This window comes from Polypterus senegalus, chromosome 3, assembly GCF_016835505.1.
Source record: "Polypterus senegalus isolate Bchr_013 chromosome 3, ASM1683550v1, whole genome shotgun sequence".
In the NCBI taxonomy this organism is placed as follows: Eukaryota; Metazoa; Chordata; class Cladistia; order Polypteriformes; family Polypteridae; genus Polypterus; species Polypterus senegalus.
In genome coordinates this window covers 51,911,145-51,932,826 of record NC_053156.1, presented here as the reverse complement: position 1 = coordinate 51,932,826, position 21,682 = coordinate 51,911,145, and the positions used below count along the sequence as shown (strand labels likewise).

The 21,682-nt window shown below is 39.3% G+C and overlaps 1 protein-coding gene across 3 annotated transcripts in view; it reads right to left on the bottom strand.

Moving 5' to 3' along the window:
- Positions 1-21,682, bottom strand: part of kdm6ba (lysine (K)-specific demethylase 6B, a) — a 392,876-nt gene that overhangs the window by 203,666 nt on the left and 167,528 nt on the right. For 2 of the 3 annotated variants that reach the window (XM_039747183.1, XM_039747187.1), the window contains exon 4: positions 6,333-6,505. The gene's annotated coding sequence lies outside the window, so the exon portion shown is untranslated. Of the gene's footprint in view, positions 1-6,332; positions 6,506-9,080; positions 9,177-21,682 lie in introns of those variants that run through there. The other variant, XM_039747185.1, reaches the window with a different exon arrangement.

Sequence of the window (21,682 nt, the reverse complement as noted above, 5' to 3'; positions counted from 1 at the left end):
AATGTTCTGCTCTAAATATCAGGGGATTATCCCCCTACCATCCACTCATCCTCCCCAAGACAGCAGAAGCAGGGCTCAAACTCAGGACCTTTGAATTACAGAGTAGCCTTCTCTGCTGTTATACCCAAGGGGAACTTCATTAGCTGAACTGGGGAAGCTTCCACTTACTGACTCAAAAGGACCCGTGTTTCAATCTAGTCATTTTAGTCTCTCTGTGTGAAAAAGAAAGGGACTTAGGGGGGTTGGGGGTCTAATGGAGATCAGCATTGGTGAGAGAGAGCCTTCTGCTGTGTAATATGATGCCCACACCCAGTTTCAGTAGGAGACAGAGGATCACTTACTCACTAATGCAGAATATCCCCATAAGGTCAACTGGATAAGCTACAACTTGCTTACTTGAAGGCTCCAAGTTCACAGCCAGCCCTACTGTGTGATAATGTGAGAAAGAGAGGGATTGGGCCTTTACTGACAGTTAGAAAGGTTACTCAAGATGAGTTGGAATAGTACGAGTAGTTATTACTGATTACAAATTTTTTTTACCTTGAAAATCATTCTATTACTTATATGCTCATATCACTCGGTGCAAACTGGAAAATGATGTTTTAAATATTCCAATAAGGCTCATTGTCAGCAGCTGTAGACTACAATGCTACCAATAAGGTACTAAACAGTATGAATAGGAGTTATGAATTTCTACTATTTCTTTTAACATTCATGTTCCAATTACTAGTAACAATGACAGATGACAATTATTTCATTACTTCTTATAGGAGTATTGGCAGGGTCAGCACATGGACAACCTTTCTTCTGAGAAGAAGGCTTTAATTAACACTTATTCACCTTTTAGTATGTGATGCTGGACTTTTAAAAAACACCAAAGGGTCCATGTCACTTATTTTAAGAGAATTAGAGAATTGCAATATAATTATTTCTATTAGGCCATTTCCATGTTGCTATTACTTTACTATTATAGCATTATGCTGTAAATATGTGTTAGTACTCTGAAATTAAAACAAGAGTGATAAAGATTTAAATAACATGTTCAAATCTGCTGTGCCTTCAATAAGATGGTGTTAACTATTAACTTGCATGCAGGCAATATCTATTCATCTATCCATCTTTCCATCCATCCACCTGTTTTCTACATCCTCTTTCTCATTTCAGGGTCAATAAGGCTGAGGCTGTCCAGTACGGACATGGAGTGTTCAGTCATCTAAAGTGCATGCTTTTTCAATGAGGTAGGATGAAAACCATGCAGTCATAGAAATTAATTTTATGCATCAATGTTAGATTTGAAAAAACTGCAGATTGCAATTATACTGAATGTAGGAACAGGTTTTTTCATGCAGGTCATTGTAATATGAACCAAGATGTGCCAATTATGTATTTGTTTAACTGTTAATATTTGACCAAAGAAGGTACTGCATGGGAAAGGAGCTATACAAATAAAATGTATTATTATTATTATTATTATTATTATTATTATTACAGCTGAACAGTGTGGGCTCAGACAAGAGGTTCTTTGTTACATGGTGCTGAATGACCAACAATAGTGTGAAAAGGCAAACCACTCTTCCACTAATTTGTGATCAAATTGCAGCTTGATTTTGATTAATCAATCACCCCTGGTATAACAAACCCAATTTTTAGTATCTTGGAGCAATTCGACCCCAGAAACAATAGGGCAAAATGGAAGCTCATTATGCTGGCAAAGGGAAGGGAAAGCTGTCCCTTTAAATGAATCCAATAGGATAATATTTCAAAACAAACAAGGACTGATTCCTGAACACGTGTTGCAGCAAGCCCTTAGAATATTTAGACATTTAGTCACTGGTGGTTCGAATTAAGACTAATCTATGCACTCTTAGTCGGTTTGGCGGCTGGCCAACCTAAGTTAACTGGGGTCTCCTACTTTCCCTTTCTGTATTTTCTGAATGGCTGCCAAACAGATCAAACCGCTCACCATTGCAATCTAACTACTTTGCAAATTAGGGGCAGTTTCATGTTTTTGTAAGGACTGTGAATCTGAATGTGATCAGAGCTGACACGGAGGCCAGATGCAAAACAAGATAAGATAACCATGCCATTGGTTCTGTTAATGTGTAACTCTGTCAGCAGGATTCACAGTGATGATTACAGGAAACACCTCTGGTTCAAAAGGCAAAACATTTGAGGGCGTTAAAGGTACAGTTTCCAAGTAGCTGTAGTCCTGATCTTTCCCTGAATGGCGCTGTAAAGACTTTTTTCATCCTCCTCCTTTACTATAAAGAGTCATCACTGACTCATATACTTCCACTTCATTTGCATCACTAGTTTTTCTTCTGCACTCACACCATCCACTACTGAATTTCAATGTTATTTGCTTTGCAAAGAACTTGAGATGGTGCATGCTGCCATGTCATTATATGAAATAACAATTGACTAATTACAGGTAAGGACCAAAGTACAAAGTAAAACGGAATTTCTCAACTTCACTAGGCCTAACCAAATAAGTAATGTCAACCTGGTGGGTTAGCTTGCCCACCTGTCCATCCCAGCAAAGTACTTCTGTTCTCACCTCTCATGCCTCTCTTTCTCTCTCATGATATTGGCCTCCACCTCTTGCAATTGCCCCAATTTACCTTACAACCACCACTGGCATGAAGATGTTTTAAAGCACCTGCTAGGATCACCGTTACAATTAGTTCAAGCCCTGCATTTGCTGCAGGGGCACCAGGTTAGAACCCACTTCTACCAGCTTTCAGGATGAGTGTTTATTTGCCATTACTGACAGTTTCCAAACTGCCTACTGATTTAAAAACATAGCACAGTTCCATACTTCTAACTTAAGGCTGTATGACTTCTAGAGACATTAAGGCAGATGGATAAGTGAAACTGGCTGACGTTGCATGGTGGCTAAGAAGTCTTTCTATCCTTGGCTGCACTCACTCTTTCAAAACAGGGTCATTACTTGCGTCTACTGGGTAGTCTGCTTTCTGGTATCTTACAGAGACATTACATCTCCACTTTGGCTACATCTTTCCCTCATTTTTTACTGGCACTCATTATTTATTTTGCTATAGAAAAGCATGTCTATTTTTTTCAGATCTCTGGTGGGTTTTTTTTGCGTGGTCTTTAGGTTATTGTTATTTAGGCAGGTACTCTGTGTAGGGACTGATAAGCTAAGCAAACAATGTCAATTTCATACATGAGACTTTTAAAATAGCTCCTTTTTTAGGGTAGTGGTACAGCCGATGAAGGATTTTAACACCTTGTGCTGATATTATAACAAATCCTTTGCCTGATTATTGTCCGTGTGGAGTCTGAAATGTCTTCATATGTCTGTGTGGGTTTTCTTTTAGGTACTCCAGCTTTTCTCCAACATCCCAAAGACATATGCAGGTTAGGCTAATTAGTGACTATGGTGTAACTGGTGAGCTTTATGTGTTTTGTGCCTTCTCTGGGAAGTTTTAGGGCCATCTTCTGTGAGTTTATTTTTAGCTAGCTATTGTTCTGGGAAATTTGTATATTTTTGACATTTTCCCACCACAGCATTTGGTTCGTTTACAGGTGCTGCTATTTATGTAGTGGTCACATCCACCACTGCCATAGGTAATCAATCCTATTGCCACCTGGGAATGTGCAACACATGACATCATTAGCACAACCATACAAAGGTTGATGGGTGCATTCCCCAATAATCCAGGTTTGGATTAAGAATAGTGTTTGGAGTTCAATTCTTTGAGATAAAACTTTTCCTGGTTAAGAAAACTCTCTTTCTTTTTGGTCTTTGATTTTCGCATAACTTTCTTGGCTTGGTGACAGATCAGTTAGATTTTTGGCAATAAATCCGGCTTGTTTTACTGACCACTCTTCACCTCCTGATCCTTGCAATAAATTGTTTTTCTCTCCTGTTGAGAGAGAACAAGAATTGGTCCCACTGTACAAGTGTGTACCCTGTAATGGTCTGGCACCCTTTCCATGATTGTTTTCTGTCCTGCTGATATTGACTCTGGCCTCCTGATGCACTAAATTAGATTCATTGGGTTTTTATAATGTATGCATAACAATCAATGTCAGAGAAACCATAATGTTTTTATTTAATACAACATATGCAAGTAAGATGTATGACAAATAAGACAAGCCTATTCAGTCCATCAGAAACATCTGGTATAACTTCAGTAGTCCTGATATTAACCACTTGTCACTGAGCCCACAGCTAAGTGGAATTTTGGCTGACCAGGCAAATAAATCTGGTTAGGTTAGCCTGTGAAAACAAAATCAGTGTATTTTATTTTGGACATTCCTGTCTTCTATTAGAATGAATATTCTCCTCAGAACTTTGAAACTTGACCAAAGTCAGTTTAAAACATTTGTTGATTTGTTTTTATAGTGTTTCATATACTCTCTCATTTGGGCGTCTTTTTTTAGCCAGGGCACAACAGATGTATAAAACAAGAAGTAACCACACTCATTCTTAATTTATTGAACCCAATGTATCATGTGACTGGCCCATGTCAAATATCAACGAGGAAATTGTCCACATTTTCTACAATGCACTGAAAAGGACAGATCCAGCTCAGCTCTTAAAAATCTTCCTAGTATAGTGCCTTTTTTAACACCTCTTATAAGAGATGGGGTTGTGATTAGGGGTCGTCCCTACACTTCATCCTATTTTATTCTCTATATACCTTCACCCTACTGGAGCGATGTGTAGGAAATATGACATTTCTTTTTACTGCTCTGCTGATGATACTCAGGTTTACATTCCTGTCTGCAACTCTGCAACAAATCAACTCCACAACTGTCTGTCTGAACTAAGATCCTGGATGGTTAATAATTTTCTTGATCTAAATCAAAATAAAACGGAGGTGCTTATAGTGGGTCCATCAGCTAAAGCCCAAATTGGTCTTGGAGTTCTCAGCTTTTTCTCTGTCTTTTCCAAACCTCAAGTCCGCAATCTTGGTGTTACCTTTGATAGTAACCTCTCTTTTGAGAAACAGGTAAATTCTGTAGTCAAGAGTTGCTATTTCCAGCTTCGTCTATTAGGTAAGATAAAGCCTTTTTTATCGTCTAGGGATCTTGAGAAAGCTACTCATGCTTTTATTTTTTCTCGCCTCGATTACTGCAACTAGCTGTATTCTGGGATTAACAATTCTCTGATACACAGGTTATAGTTGTTCCAAAATGCTGCTGCTCGCTTTCTGGTTGGGGCAAGAAAATATGACTCTGTTTCTCCTTTTTTAGCTTCTTTACACTGGCTGCCTGTCAGTTTTCGAATTGGTTTTAAAATCTTACTGCTAGTTTTTAAATCTTTGCATGGGCTTGCTCCTGCCTATTTATCTGAATTGTGTGCTTTACACCAGCCATCCAGAGTGCTTAGATCTTCTAATTGGTTGTCTCTGTCCCTTGTACCAAATGTAAAACCAAGGGGGACAGGGCCTTTGCAGCTGCTGCGCCTCGCCTGTGGAACTCTTTACCTCATCATATAAAGGAGTCATCTACAATTGAACTGTTCAAAATAAGATTAAAGACTTATTTCTATTCACTTGCATTCCGTGACCTTTAGTAATACTGATGGTTTCCTCTTTGTGATTATATAACATTATTTCTATTTATCATGTACCTTATTTTATGTTCATATACTTTATTTCTATTTATGTTTTTATGTTAATTGTTTAGTTTTTCTTTTTTCCATTATTTTAAAGCACTTTGGCCACAGCATTACTGTGTTGTTTTAAATGTGCTATATAAATAAATTGACACTGACATTGACATCTCCCATATAAGCAATTGATTAATAAAGCGGTTTAAGCGGTCACAAGTGGCCACTTCACACACTGTATTGTAAAAGTGGACATGATTTCATTTTTTGTGCACAAACCAGCACAATAAACCCCTTATGAGACCAGCAGATTCACTGTTCATGTACTTCCCACCCCCTGACATGGAGACAAGTTCAATGCAAGCAAGACCACTATACATAGTGATGAGGAAGGCTACTATTAACCCTAATCTCATTAATGTATGCCATATTCTATTTATTTGGCTGTGGGGTCAGAGTCTAACCCAGAAACATCGGGCGTAAGGGAGCTAACACCCTTGGATGGGGCACCAGCTCACCCCTGGCTATACAGTAGCTAGGAGGGCTTTAACAATGTAGTAGTAGCCATCTTATACCTGAGTATTTGTGGAAGTGTAGTTTCTAAATAAAAATGTGAGGCCCACTGATGATATAAAGGAGATATAAAATACTACCAATAATGGAAATGAGTTGCATGAAATCAAGAAATGTTTGAGCAGATAAGACATGTATGTCACTAGCTAAGTATGTGTGAAGAGTTCAGCCTTACCTCACCACCAGGGAAGGGCAGTTACATCTTCAAGTTTCCACTTGCTTTTTGTGTCATCCTCAGAAAAAGCTGCTTTCTACCAATATGCCAGAAGAAAATCCTCAACAGCAATCGTCTCTCTCCATATAGTAACTGTCAACACCTACTCCCAGAAAGGTCCACCAAAAATACACCTGCAACAGGAAATAAGCAAACTGGGTCAATTATTTACTTATGGGTTATGAATATTATGCTGTATTGTACTGCAAAAAGGCAGATGCACTTCATAAAACCCCATGAAGATGTTTGAATGTGACTGTCACCTTGTACTGTCAGTGAGCCCTATGGAAAACCTGTCATTAGTTACTATTCATTGAAACAAAGGCCAGCACTCAGTGGGGCTTCTGTACCCCCATAGCTTTGCCAAGACTCACCAGCAAATATAACACAGTATAATATTCTCAACCCTGCCTAATCCATTGAGGGGTTGGAGTCTACAGTATCTAAGCAACTATGGGTGCCAGTTCATCACAGTTCCTACTCCCAATGGACTTCTTTATAAGTGGCAAATAACCTATGATGGACATCTTTGGTATATAAGCTGAACAAACTGGGTACCCAGTGAAAAACAACTGCAAGAGAATGTGGAAGCTCCCCACAGACAACAACGGGAAGTGGCAGTTAAACTCAGGACTATTCCAACCGTTAAAAAGGTGTAACTGATTATAACAGAGTAACTCTACAAGTACGTAAAGTCAAGAAACATCTAAAACACTTAAGTAAGGGATAATCATCACGGCAGTATGTGTATGTCATTACAGACTGTGGGACACCTGATTCTGTACAGGAAAATGCTTTCAGGTGTTCTGACTCCTACATTCTAGAGGACCCATGTTGCTTGTTTTGTTCATTTATTTCTGATTAATAAGTTATCAACTGTTCATAGTCCTTTAGCGCTAATTGATAGATGTATAATAAATGCAATGGCAGCACAAAGCATATTCTCAGGAGAATAAAACTTTTTTTTTTTCATTTTGACAATGATTGCTTCTTAGGGTTATTATGATAAAGTGCATCTTGTTGTCACTGTGTACTTTGCTGCTGCCTCACAGCTGCTTAGGAATTGATTTTAATCCTTGGCTGGTCATGGTCTTTTGCATGATTCTCTGTGTCTGTGTGGTGTAACTTGTAATGGGTGTTGCAGCACCCCAAACCTCAGACACAACTACCACTGAACAAGTCCTACAAGTTTTATTACAATAAAAAAAAAAACATTAAAAAGGCTCCTCCTGGTGAACTTTGTCCTTCATTCACCTGACTCCAACTCCCCATGCATCCATGTGGGTGTCCAAACAGGGATGGCTCAAGAGGACCGATGTCAACTTTCGTAAAGGGGAAAGAATTGCTCCTAACCTTCGGCTTATGCTGGTCCATCCTCTGTATTTCTCCAGCCAGGCAGGAAGTTGTTTTCTGTCCTCTATGGCACTTATAGTGGATTCTTCATTAATTACTGCAGCAACCTCCAATATTTAATGATTAGGCAGATTTGCCAGTCAAAATTGGAAGAATGACTACAAGTGCATATGTCAGCGCTCGCAATAATGGAATGGTGTCTTCCCATGGCTGGTTCCTACCTCACACTTTTTTGTTTTTGGGTTGGCATTCAGCTATAAACAACCTTGAATTGAAAGCAAATGTATTCAGTATTTGGAAGAATGAAGTCTATGTTTACATGGGAAATAAACAAGCCAAACATTTTGAACCTAATCAGTGGACACTGCTTCATTCTCTAACAATAGCAGAAAAAAATTAATTAAATGAAGCAGGGCAAAGTCTTCTGGGACTCCAGACTGAGGCATGTTATGTGAACAAATAATTCACCAGAAATTAGCACATCCACAGTCACTTACACCAGTTTGTTCAGAGTTGTCAATTAGCATAACAAGCGGCCAACATAAAACCGCACTGTACAAAACATATATGTAGCTGTCTTTCAAAATGTTTTTATGTTTGCAAGGCAAACAGGTCAACAGAGGATGCTGTCTCACTTGCCTTTCAAAATGCCCTGTGACAGCTGGAGCAGAGGGACAGCTATGTGTGGATGCTGTTCATTGACTACAGCTTCGTCTTCAACACCACCCCCCAACCAACATGTTGGCTATCAAACTAAGCAACTGGATTTTAGATTTTCTCACTAACAGCCTACAAACTGCACACATCTATGAACACTTCTCTTCATCCGTAATACTGAACACTGGGGTACAACAGGGCTGTGTGCTGAGCCCTCTCCTTTACTCCCTTTTCACAAATGACTGTAAATAATCCCATGATAGTAACATTATAATAAAGTTTGCAGACAACACCATGGTTACAGTATAGGCCTGAACTCCTATAAAGACGAAACAGCCTACAGAGGAGAGGCTGAGAATTAAGAGAGTTGGAGTCAGAACAACAACCTTGCGCTTATTTCTCAGAAAACAAAGGAGCAGATTCTGGACTTCAGGAGACTGAACTAAAGAGGTCACCTCCCATCAGCATTAACAATGATAGTGTGGAGACAGTCCAGAGTTTCAGATTCTTGGGAGTCCACATAAGCCAGGACCTGTCATGGACAACAAACACAACAGCCAAGGAACGTCTTCAGAGACTTCACTTTCTGAAGAGCTTGAAGAAAGCGCAACTCCCACAACAGCTGCTGCTTAACTTCTACATTTGCACCATAGAGTCTGTCATCATGTACTGCATTATTGTGTGGAACTCTGACTGTACCTTTGAGAACAGGAAGGCCCTCCAGCGTATCATCAAAACAGCTCTGAGAATTACTGGCACTCAGATACCATCACTAGAGGATATCTTCACTACCCACTGCGGAAGAAAAGCAAAGAACATTTGTAAAGATCCAACCCAACTTGGCCATAGCATTTTTACTCCTCTGCCATCTGGCAGGCAGATCAGAGCCCTGCATGCCCACACTACCTGGCTGAAGAACAGCTTTTACCCCAAAGCAATCAGCCTACTAAATGCATAGCAATCATTGCCCTGTCCTATAACAGAATTACCACTTATTGAGCTGAACTGAACTTCAGCATCAACCACACATAGTCACACACTTATACATGACCCATGTGGAACTCAAGACCATTACATTGGCTATAATCCTCATTGTGACTTCCTTCATTAGTGACTTCATTTATTATTTATCTATTTATGCTTACATATTTACCTTTACGTTTACTCTGTGTATATTTGGAACTTTTAATAGTAACTGTGCTTCTCCTAGTTTAAAGTTTGCTTTATCTAAGGTATGTATAGGCTTGCTCCAAACAATGTTTCATTGTATTATACAGTGACAATAAAGGTATCTTGCATCTTGCTGATTGGATCCTGCTCATTACAACCTATCATTTCCAGATTAGTCACCGTTCTTGTAAGGAAACCATACTCCGACGTAGAGGATACAGAGGAGTTGTTTTCCATTGCACTTGTTTTGTTGCTTACCTATATGGATCAAAGTTACATTTTGTATAGTTTGAATGCTGCATACGTGCACCAAAGCCAAATAATTTACCAGTTGCTACAGTTTTGCAATTAATCCTGTGTCTGGCAGTGTTTCAGACCCTTCAAGTACTTTTCCACTGATGCTTGCATGCCCAGTGTAGGTTAACATCTATATATATCATATGCACTTTCGGTCATTTTAGTGTGGATGGAGATACTTTCGTAAATTATATGAAAATGCTAGCGTGGCCAGAGATTGTTTTCTTAAAAAAAAAAAAAAGAAAGCACATATTTTAAATGAAGATGCAGCAGTGTGGTCATAACCCATGTGCATAGTCCAAGATTGGAAGGTCTAGAGTTTCCCTTGTGCTCTCCTGTCCCAGAAGGTTTCATAATGCTTCAGTTCCACAAACACAAACATCCAGACATCAAAGTGGAGAGGAGGAGGAGGAGGGTCTCTATGCTTTATTTCTACACCAGACTGCTTTTATCTCCTCATCACTTCCTGTGTAAATTGCCTGATTGCCTTTTTTGTGGCAAATTCATTTCCTGCAGGATCAAGTGCCTCTTTCTTCTCTCTAATGACTCTGTTTGCCCTGCTTCCTGCTTACTTTGCCTGTGCAGATCCACTCGGCACACATCTGCACAGGCATGCTCCAAATCAGAGCTATGTGCACTGGTACACCCCTAGTTAAACAGGCATTACATCATGTGGATTCTGTCACTCTCCTGCCCAGCCGGGGACTTTGAACACTTTTGCCAGCCCCTCAACTCATCTGCCCTACTCTACTAATAAAGCCCAATGCACAGAGGAATTTATTATCAGCTCTCACACACGAACACCTTTCATCATTCTGTCATCATCTACCACAGACTTGGGGAAAGAGTGCCTTCTTGTTATTTTCCTATATCCAGTAAACAAGACAGCACTGAGGGGAAGCAACCTGGGACGTTCCTGTGTGTCTAAGAAAACCGGATGCGCTGTCTGGTGGGGGGATGGTGATGTGCCGACACTGAAACACAAAACCATGATGGTTAGTCTGTGCGAGAAGGAAAACCATGGCTAGAATGGCTAGGATAATGGGGCACTAGTGCTGCTCCATCAATGAGCCAGAAGTTGGTAAAAGTGGAAAGAATCTCTTGCACTAAGCTTCAATAAAGTTCAAGTTCAAAGTTTATTGTCATGTGTACAGTAAGGAAACACATTTCCCTGTACAATGAAATTCTTTCTTTTCTGCCCACACCAAATGCACAACCAACATATAAATAATTGTTACACTGGCAAAAAAAATTAAATTTATGGTGCTTCATGATAAAACCATCAAACCCATCAGTACACAGAGGGAGGCCTAAAGAGAGTGCACACTCACTGCTGTAGCAACTGTAGAATCCGAACAATGGTGCTGAGGCCAAGTTGGATGTAAACCATATGTGGACATAATGGTGCCATGTACCTACTGGGAGAAAAAAATAAAAAAAGAGCTATCTACAGTACCATGTGTTCATTTTCATAAAGTCTCCAGTCAATCTCCCAAGTCCTGCAGACCGCAGCTACTTACCGTCCCAGCAGCCAATGCCACTAATCCGGCTCAAGGGCACAGACCGCAGCACGACCGTCTGCTAGTAACTGGCACCGTGCTAAATAGGTGGGGATTTTCTCATCTGCTTAAGAAAAAGTAGAAAATGCAATTACTGTGGCTTTAAGGCATGCCTTAATGGCTGTTTTCAGCTCTCTTTAATTATAAAAGGTCTGCAAAGTTCAAAACTCTCAACTCTGAGAGTAGAATCCCACTGCGCGCGTCTGCCCTGTCTACTAATCATTAAGTGGGGGACAGTTCCATGCACATCACCTGGCAAAGGTAGTTAAAACAAGGGCTGCATCAGCACTCTTCATACTACCCTATGTGTGAAGTCCAGCGCTTAATTAACTTACACTCTATCTCCAATTTGATTAGTCACAGAAACAAATAACACCGCAAATGTCACCACTGAAATAGTTTACAATTAACTTTAGCTAACATTTATGTATACTTGACACCCTTTCAAATTTAATTATTAGTCACAAAGAAATAATAAAAAAGTTCCACTGCTGCAGGAGCCAAGTTGGCCAGGCTGAATATGGAATACTGGGTGGTAGTGCCTCCTCTCATTTCCTCTAAAACCAACAGGGTCAGTCTAGCAGTGGCGTGCCTCCTGTCATCTGCTGTTTCCATCAGAAAAAGTTCTGCACAGTCTGGATGGTATGGGGTTTCCTATCTTCTTTCCTGTATGCCCGACTTACCTAATCTAATGGAGGTATAAGTGAGAGGTGTTTCCACTCAGTTTGTCCCCAGTATAACTGAGACAGATTATCACATCATTACATAATTGGGAGTCATGTAGCCACCTCTTTTTGCTCCCTTTAGACCTTACCTAGTCAGACTGGCTATGGTCCTCACTACCTCACTGGCTTCAACTGAATGAGGTGTTGCTGAATTGCATTTCATGTCCTTTTCACCACTAAAACTGTTCTGGTCCATCTAGGTTTGGTGTTACCATCATGTTCTAAATAACCAAAACAACAGAATCTGAAAATTTGTCAACATTTTTGTCTCCTGTGTCTCAATAGTTCTCTTAGGAAATGTAAATTTCTCCACTACAGTTAGACTGAGGCACTACTGGGAGATGTTACCTGTGCTGTTTCACACTACAGTCAAGCTGACAATTACAGCTTTGGTCAAACTGAGGTGGCTAACCTGGCAATGTAGAACTCCTCTGCTCTTCCTCCGGTCTGGTTGACCTGACCAGTCTGATATGTTTTCCTTTGTGGTATCCTGGAATGACTTACATAGTCAAGTGTGTCTTATCCCCTTATACTCTAAGGGGTGTTAGCATTATTGACCCTACATTATATAACCAAAAACAAACGGTTATTATTCTACTTATGTAATAAAGGAGATCCAAATCCCTGAAAAGTAGTGAGTATAACACTTCAAATTATTAAAAGTTTTTATAAGACTAAAAACCTTTGTTTCACACCAATAACAACTAAATAAAACACAAAAAATTAGACATATCCAATACCATTGCAAAGCTATACTGTTTGTCACAAGGTGTCCCCCTTTTCAGAAACATTTGATGTTTCATTTTGAAAACATTTAGTCTCTTGAACCTAATCTCTCAAAACAAGTATTAAAGTTGGAGTTATAGTTTTATTTACAGAAAAAAATACACACACAGATATATTATATATATACCAGTAATGACATACTGCACGATAACATGCAGTGAATACACTTGACTTGAGCATTTCTAGTTTTCATACTCTTTCTCTGTACGTTTAGCAATAATTTGCTCAGAGGTTGATGCACTTGCTGCTTTCTGAGCAGCTCTTCTTTGCTCCATCCTAGCAGTACGCTTCTTCTCTTCTTTCATCTGCATCTTTTTGTGTTAATTAAAACTGATTAAGTCAGTGTTTGTGTTGCAATTACTTAGTATGTTTTCTTTAATTTTTCACATAAACTGGCACTTAAGTCTTCAATCTGACTCAAAAATGATTTCATATATGAAGCGGTAGGGGAAGTGACAGTGAAGGTGGGAGGGATACGAACAGTGAATGCACGGCCTCCATACTGCCGAGAGTTGATTCTACAATAAAATAAAATAAAATAAAAATAAAAAGAGGAATAACCTTGGAGTTCAATCATCACTCCGAAAGCAGATAGTATATGTGTATTAAATTTCAGGTTAATAGTTCAAACGGTTTGCGAGCTACAGGTGATTTATAATCCTGGAAAGACAATCGAACAGCCATGGTAGCATATTATATAAGAAGATGAACTCACAATATACCATTCTGAATCAAGAAGTAAACAATTTCTAACAATCCATGTATAATTACCATTCAAACATATACTTTCAAAATTATTTTTCATGCCAGTCCTTGAAACAATTTCTGTTTACCACCAGACACAGAGCAACCCTACATTTTTTACAGCAGGTAATGGAGTTTGTACTGTCATTACACATCCTCGCCTTCCTTCTCTTGCAGTTGCCCCACAGATGTTTAGTGTATTATTTATTTATTTAGTTGCAGCTGCCTTTTTCTTGCATTTCTTGTCTAGAATAAACAAATGTCATACATATATTTTCATACCAGTTTCTTCTGGTGTTGGATTACAGGGTGGGAATAATTCCTTTCCAGGCAACTTTGGGTGCAGGGCAGGAAACAGCTCCTGACAGGGCAAACACTGCCACCCTTAACCATTCACACAATGTCCAATCAACTAAAACATATTTTTAGCATGCAAGTCAAAAACTGGCATACTCAGAAACAGTGGAGTGGAGCAATTCGATTGAAGTGGTGGGGGTTCCTCACATAAAACTAAATAGCGGCATATGGTGGCATGGCACGATTTAATGACATTCAATTGAAGAGGATTCCATGGTAAAAATATGAGTGCTGTAATTCTGTGACATTTGATCAGGAAGGGAAATGGGCAGTCCCAACATGAAATAGAGTGGCAGAATAACTTGGCACAATACAATTACATTCAATCAAAGACCAATCCCCCTTGAAAGTTCACATGATGACTCATTGATATTCGATCAGGGGGGAAAGATCAAGTAGTTCCTCTGTGAAACTGCAAGTGGCAATGTGACTTAACATGACATGGTGTGGAACAGTGCAATACAAATACATCTGATCAAATAAAAGTCTCCAGTGAAAGTTCACACAGCCAATGACAGTTGGGACAGTACATATAACCATACAGCAGTATATATACATACTGTCCATCTTACTATCTGTGTGGGTTACAGAGAATTGATCCTATGGAAAAAACTGGGTTAGTTTCCAATAGAACCTATTCAATATACACCTTTGCTGCCCATTACTATAACACATAATTCTGTGTGCTGAAAAATCAACTAAGCTCATCATTTGTACTTAAGAGCACTTGGCAAAACACTTTCATTAGCACTGTGCTTCACAGCCATTGTTGTAAAAAAAATTGTATCTGAAAAACAGTGTAAAACACTGATAACAGCACAGAAACTTTATCAGAAGAAGGATAATTGTTACCACAACAGAGGCCTGTGAAGCTTGTGTCACGCTGTGCCTCTCAGAATTTTTTTTTCTACTGCACATGGCTGCAAATATGGGTTGTGCTAGAAGCAAATAAATAAATAAATAAATCCACAAAAACAGAATCCACGGATAGCAAAGATTTTCTGAATACATATATACCGTAAATACAGCATAAAGTGTTTGTTATGATACAATATATGTTTCTATGATTTTTTATGTGTGTGTGTATTGTTGGCAATAGTTCTATACAGACATGCATGTGAAAATTTCACTGTACTATGTACACTATATACTATATACACATATCAATAAATATGAACCTAATTGGGATGAATGGTGTCTTCACTACTGTATCCTATATAATTGAATTGGCCAGTCTGATAGAGATGTAAATAGGTGTCTAATTCATTTTGCCTCTATAACTAAGACAGCCAAACATACCACTGCATAACTTAAAGATATTATGTCTTTTCTTTTGTTTCCTACATACCTGAATTAGCCAGTCAAGTGAAGGTATCTCGTCCTTCCCTATTTTTCCTGTGTGACTGAGTTATGCAGTCAAGTTTATTTGGAACTGGGAGGTGTGTTGCTTTCTTTTTTTGCCTTCTTTACAGATCTCCTACTGAGATGTAACTGGGAAGTGTCTTCTGTACTATTTCCATGGTGTATTTGAGCTGGCCAGACCATCTTCGAATTATCTTTACACTGTTGGTCAGATGCACCCAGGCGTATATTCACTGGGTTTTCTGTGCAGCTGAGTTAGTCTAATGAAGCTATAAATGGGATGTGTCTCCATTTCATACTTCAAGTGAGAAAGCAAATCTTACCACTACTTTATTGAAAAGTGTCATGTCTCCAGTCTGTCAGCATCACCAAGTTTAACTAGAAAGTATCTGTTAATCATCTGGACTCATAGTGTATGTGAGCTAGGTAGGCTCACTTAGCTGTAACTAAAACAGTGAGGTTTCTCCACTATTGCTCAGTCTGAGATGTAAGTAAACTCTGCCCTTTCAAGAGACTTTTTTTAAGGTTAATCTGCAGATTCCTGAAACTTTAGATAAAACCTACACAACATTATTGAAATACAGTATGAGACATTCAGATGTTCCACGATAATATTTGTAATGAGGTGTTATTGGAGGAGCAGCAGCTCTAATGGAAAGGTAACACTTGTCACAAACGATGTGTATCAGGTGTTATCAGTGAGTAAGTAATGAGAATCCAGTTGCACAGTGACACAATGTCATGGTGACCTAAGCAGTCGGTAACATTTGCCGTTTGCCCTCCATAGTGGATCTTATCTGCTTAATTACAACACAGTGATAATATCTGTCAACGAATTCAGAAAAAATAAACTGCTAGTGCAATCAATTAGCACTGCATTATAATTTATATGACCTCTCACTAAAGAAGTGGCTAATTGTATTTTTTAAAGCCTGGCATTCACGTTACGCCTCGCCCAGATGCTGAAGTGATAGACTCCCACCAGAGCTGATGGCAGAACCACAGCAGGTCATAACCTGACTAGTCATTGCTTTGGACCGATGATCTGAACTCGTGCTTCTCAAGCCCAAAGCAGATGACTGCACGCCTGTTGTGCTACAGTGCCATGACTGATTCTAGCCTGGAGGAGCATCGAGGATCTAACTGGCACTCATTTTTTGTGGGCTCAATTGCTCAACCTGGTTAGTTCCACCCTGAAATATGAAAAAATACAACATATATTTAGAGGTTTATAGTGTCAGTATTGTCATGTGCACAGACAAGCATGTGCTAGACAACATCAAACACATTACCACACTAATGTGTTTAGTAAAAACCTTGAAATATCCACTTCAATATTTTCATACAGTATCATTTACAGTTAAATAAAAGGGTGAAGCTTTGATACATGCTACTTTCAATTTTCTAGACTTATTTCAACAATGATATGGCATCTTTCACGTAAAAGAAATGCTACAAAAAAACTTTTATATATTTTTTTTAAACTGTTGAATTTAACAAGTGGCATTCAATTGCATACCAACAGCACACAATTTAACACAATACTATTTGGTGCACAGCTGACTTTTCCCTGCTTTAATAACAGGTTTATTTTATACAGCACCTTTCACTGTCTTCCTTTCCTCCACCTTTTGGTCTAATTTAATGGCAACTGACAACCTGAGCAAAATTATAGGAAAATTATCTGAAGTAAATAGTTTAGATTAAAATACAGACTATAATGATCTATTACATGGATGTAACAACCGATGAGTCCATGGGAAAAAGTCAAGACTTACTAACTCATAATTTAAGTGTTACAAAATCAGTTCTCTTATGAACAAACTTAGAAAGGGCACTACGGGGTAGCAACCTAAGTCTCACAGATGTATACAGGGCAGAACTGGGTACCTAGGAAGTGCACTGCCTTCCTGCCATGTGACAGACTGGGGGGGGCACTATATGCTAAAATGCAGGCTTTAATCTACTCTAGTGTACCCTGAAACTCATTATCCTCTGTGCTTATAACCCCTCCTATTACCATCACAGGGCAAACACACACATACAGACCATACTGCCCCCTGGTGGCTCTGTTCCCACACTGTTATATGTAAGGCATTTTCTTTTCTCACTGTAGCTCTCTCTCTGCTCTGAATGCCTCATTCCCTCCTGATATTTCTCCTTCCATGGAGAACATCTTGCCACCTGGGCACCCTTTTACAGCCAATACCAAAAATGTACATATCTTTGCACAACAACGATGGCACATATTTTTTTCCTTAGTCCATTTTCACCCAGCTTCAATACAGTCATTATCAATGGTGTCCAACACAAAGTATTAATAGATCCCCAAAAAGCAAAATGCTGCTGCCAAAGTCCAGCAAAGCACCATATCTCCCATTTGACCCCATGTGAAAAGATACGTTTGCCTCTGGGATTAATAAAGTTTGTCACTATCATCCTCATCATCATCATCATCATCAACTCACTCTATTCTGCAGACTCAATCAAAGTACAAAACCAAATCCAAACTAAGAACTGACCAGCTTTAATAACAACCTGTCTACACTGGCTTAATACCAAAGATTTTCTGATGCTGTCTTTCTCATTACATCAACTGCCAGGTGCACAGATCCTGGTAAATATAATGGCCACTACCTCAGTGTGTCCACGTGAGTCTCAAGTATACATTTTTCAACTGCATCTTTAATCTGTGACCAATGTCTACTTTCTCTGAACTCTGCAGATAGTGTTGTGATTCTGACTTTGCTGTAGCCCAAGTCACTCCTTAGTGTCTATTGACTAATATTGGATTAGCACTAAAATTTTGAGTTCTGTGTTGATATCAGCTTCCAACCCTAAATACCAGTATCAAAATTGTTCTGAAACATATAACAAACTTTCCAAACAACCTCCACCACCCTTAACTTACCTAATGTGCTGTAGTCTTTAACTCTTGGACCATCCATTGTGAGGTGTTGTTTGTTAAGTCTTGATCTTGTGTGGAACCAAGACTTAATTGTGGGGATGGGGGATTGGGTCCTATGTGAAATAACATTCACATGAAGGTAAGGAAGTGCTACCATCAAGTCTGGAGTGAATAGAAGCGGTGAGGCGTTTTGTCTGTTTTTCCCAGTGCAGCCTACTGCATGTTGAATGGGGGTTAAGAAAAATAATGTACCATAAATACCAAAATGCTGATACCGTAACATATTAAAAACTGTTTTTTTTGCTACTTTTTTAGTACCAGTATATGGTGCAACCGTACCTGTGACTACTATATATACTCAGCAAAAAAAGAAACGTCCCTTTTTCAGGACTGTGTATTTCAACAATAATGTTTTAAAAATCCAAATAACTTCAGATCTTCATTGTAAAGGGTTTAAACAATGTTTTCCATGCATGTTCAATTAACCATAATCAATTAATTAACATGCACCTGTGGAATGGTCGTTAAGACCATAACAGCTTACAGAAAGTAGGCATTTAAGGTCACAGTTCTAAAAACACAGGACACTAAAGAGACTTGTCTACCGACTGTGAAAAACACCCAAAGAAAGATGCCCAGGGTCCCTGCTCATCTGCGTGAACGTGCATTAGGCGTGCTGCTGGGAGGCATGAGGACTGCTGATGTGGCTAGGGCAATAAATTGCCATGTCCGCACTGTGAGACGCCTAAGACAGCGCTACAGGGAGACAGGAAGGACAGCTGATCATCCTCGCAGTGGAAGACCACGTGTAACAACACCTGCACAGGATCGGTACATCCGAATATCACACCTGCGTGACAGGTACAGGATGGCCACAACAACTGCCCGAGTCACACCAGGAACACACAATCCCTCTATCAGTGCTCAGACTGTCCGCAAAAGGCTGAGAGAGGCTGGACTGAGGGCTTGTAGGCCTGTTGTAAGGCAGGTCCTTACCAGACATCACCAGCAACAACGCCGCCTATGGGCACAAACCCACCTTCGCTGGACCAGACAGGAGTGGCAAAAAGTGCTCTTCACTGATGAGTCACGGTTTTGTCTCACCAGGGGTGATGGACGGATTCGTGTTTATCGTCGAAGGAATTGAGCACGTCTGGGACCTGTTGGATCGCAGGGTGAGGGCTAGGGCCATTCCCCCCAGAAATGTCCAGGAACTTGCAGGTGCCTTGGTGGAAGAGTGGGGTAACAGCTCACAGCAAGAACTGACAAATCTGGTCCAGTCCATGAGGAGGAGATGCACTGCAGTACTTCAAGCAGCTGGTAGCCACACCAGATACTGACTGGTACTTTTGATTTTGAGCCTCCCTTCATTCAGGGACACATTGTGAAACATTTTTAGTTTATGTCTTATGGTGTTGACTCTTTTAGTGTTCATACAAATATTTACACATTAAGTTTACTGAAAGTAAAAACAGTTGAAAGTCAGAGGACACTTCTTTTTTTGCTGAGTATACGTTCAGAACAGCATTTTATATTTGGACTTGATGCCTGGAAATCCATAAGGCTTGTGACTTTGTGCCACTTAGGAATACTTGCATAAATGTGTGCTCCTAAACTAAAATTTGGCTGATTAAGTCACATGTACTTAATTGACTGGAGGACCTTATGCTAAATTCACATAATTAATGGTCAATACCTGCAAGCATACTTGAGTATGTAAAAAAGTCAAATAGTGACTGCTGCTCATACAGTGAAAATGTGGTCTTGTAGGCAACTGTTCAAGATCTTTCATGGGGATTGTTAAGTGAACAGCCTTTTTCAAGTGCAGCAACAAATTCTCAGTTGGATTGAGATCTGGACTCTGACTTGGACAGTCCAGGACGTTAATACTGTTGTTTTTAAACCACACCTGTGTATTGAATTTGTGCTTGGAGTCATTGTCTTTTTGGAAAACAAATCTGCCAAGGCACAAGTTTCTTGCAGACATTATCAGGTTTTCCTTCAAGATCTCTCTGTATTTTTCTGCATTCATTTTATTACCTAAATTTATAAGACTTCAAGGACTTTCTGCAGAAAAGCATCCACATAAAGTGATGCTGCCAGCACCATGCTTTGCTGTGGGGATGATGTATTTTTGATCATGTGAATTCAGTCTGATGGTCAAAAAACCTTAATTCTGGCCCCATCAGATCACAGAACCTTCTTCCAACTGACTTCACAGTCTGCCATGTGCCTTTTGGCAAACTCTAGATGAGATGTCATATGTGTTTTATCAAACAGTGTCTTTCTCTTTGCCACTCTCTTAAAAATATTACAACTCAGGCAATAGCTGTTGTCTGCACAGTCTATCCAATCTGAATCACTACATACAGCTTGTACCACCTTCAGAATTCTCATATGTCTCTTGGTGATCACCCTCACTTGTCGTCTTCTTGTACACTTGCTCAATTTTTGTGGCTGGCCACAAGCTGGACCTTACAGATAAGGTGCACTAAGACTACCATGAACTCCCTGACTACTGACAGGTGATCTTCATTGAACTAATTATAAGACTTTTAAAGCAAATTGGCTGCACCAGTGATTACTTAGGTGTGTCATATTAAAGGGGGTACCTATCTATATGATTATTTTGTATTTTATATACTTGCAATTAATTTGGACCACTTTGCTAAGACCTTTTTTTACATTAAAGCATTACTTTCTGTTGATCAGTGTCATAAAGTCAAATAAATACACTCAATTTAATTCTGTCTAACAATGAAATGTGGAAATGTCTAAGGGGTTGACTACATTATTAATAGGCACTGTATATAATATAGGTTGAACAGGTTTTGTGTGTGTTTTTTTTTTCCTGGTTTGAAAATCTTCTGTTCTACAATCTTACCTTTGACCACATAACCTGATGAATGAGATGGCCAGATGAATCACCACAACCACTTTCCCCTCAAGTAATTCTGAAATGTGATACAGTAGCTCTACTGTTTTGCTTTTATACATTGAAGAGCTATGGATAATAAGAAAAACGCATTTTTTGTTTGTGCTTTTTTAATTATAAATTGGCATTGTAACTGTTATTTTTGGTTACTGTTTTGTTCTTTTCTTTTTATTTACATACTGCATAGTGGTTCATGCTTATTAGGAACTACTTAAAGAGACACAAGTGCTCTTGATCACTGTGCACAGTCATCATGTCTGTGGAGCTACTCACGTTTATCTTTGTTCACCTTGGCAAGTTTTTTGGATGTTTATATGCCTTGTGCATCTTTCTTTTCCTTTTGTCAGAGTTTGCAACAACCTAATCTCTTAGTGGCACTACTATGTCCCTCCAGAATATTTTGTTTTGTGCCAAACGAATGAAGATATTAATGGCTCTGTGGCCTGGTGGTTGGCACT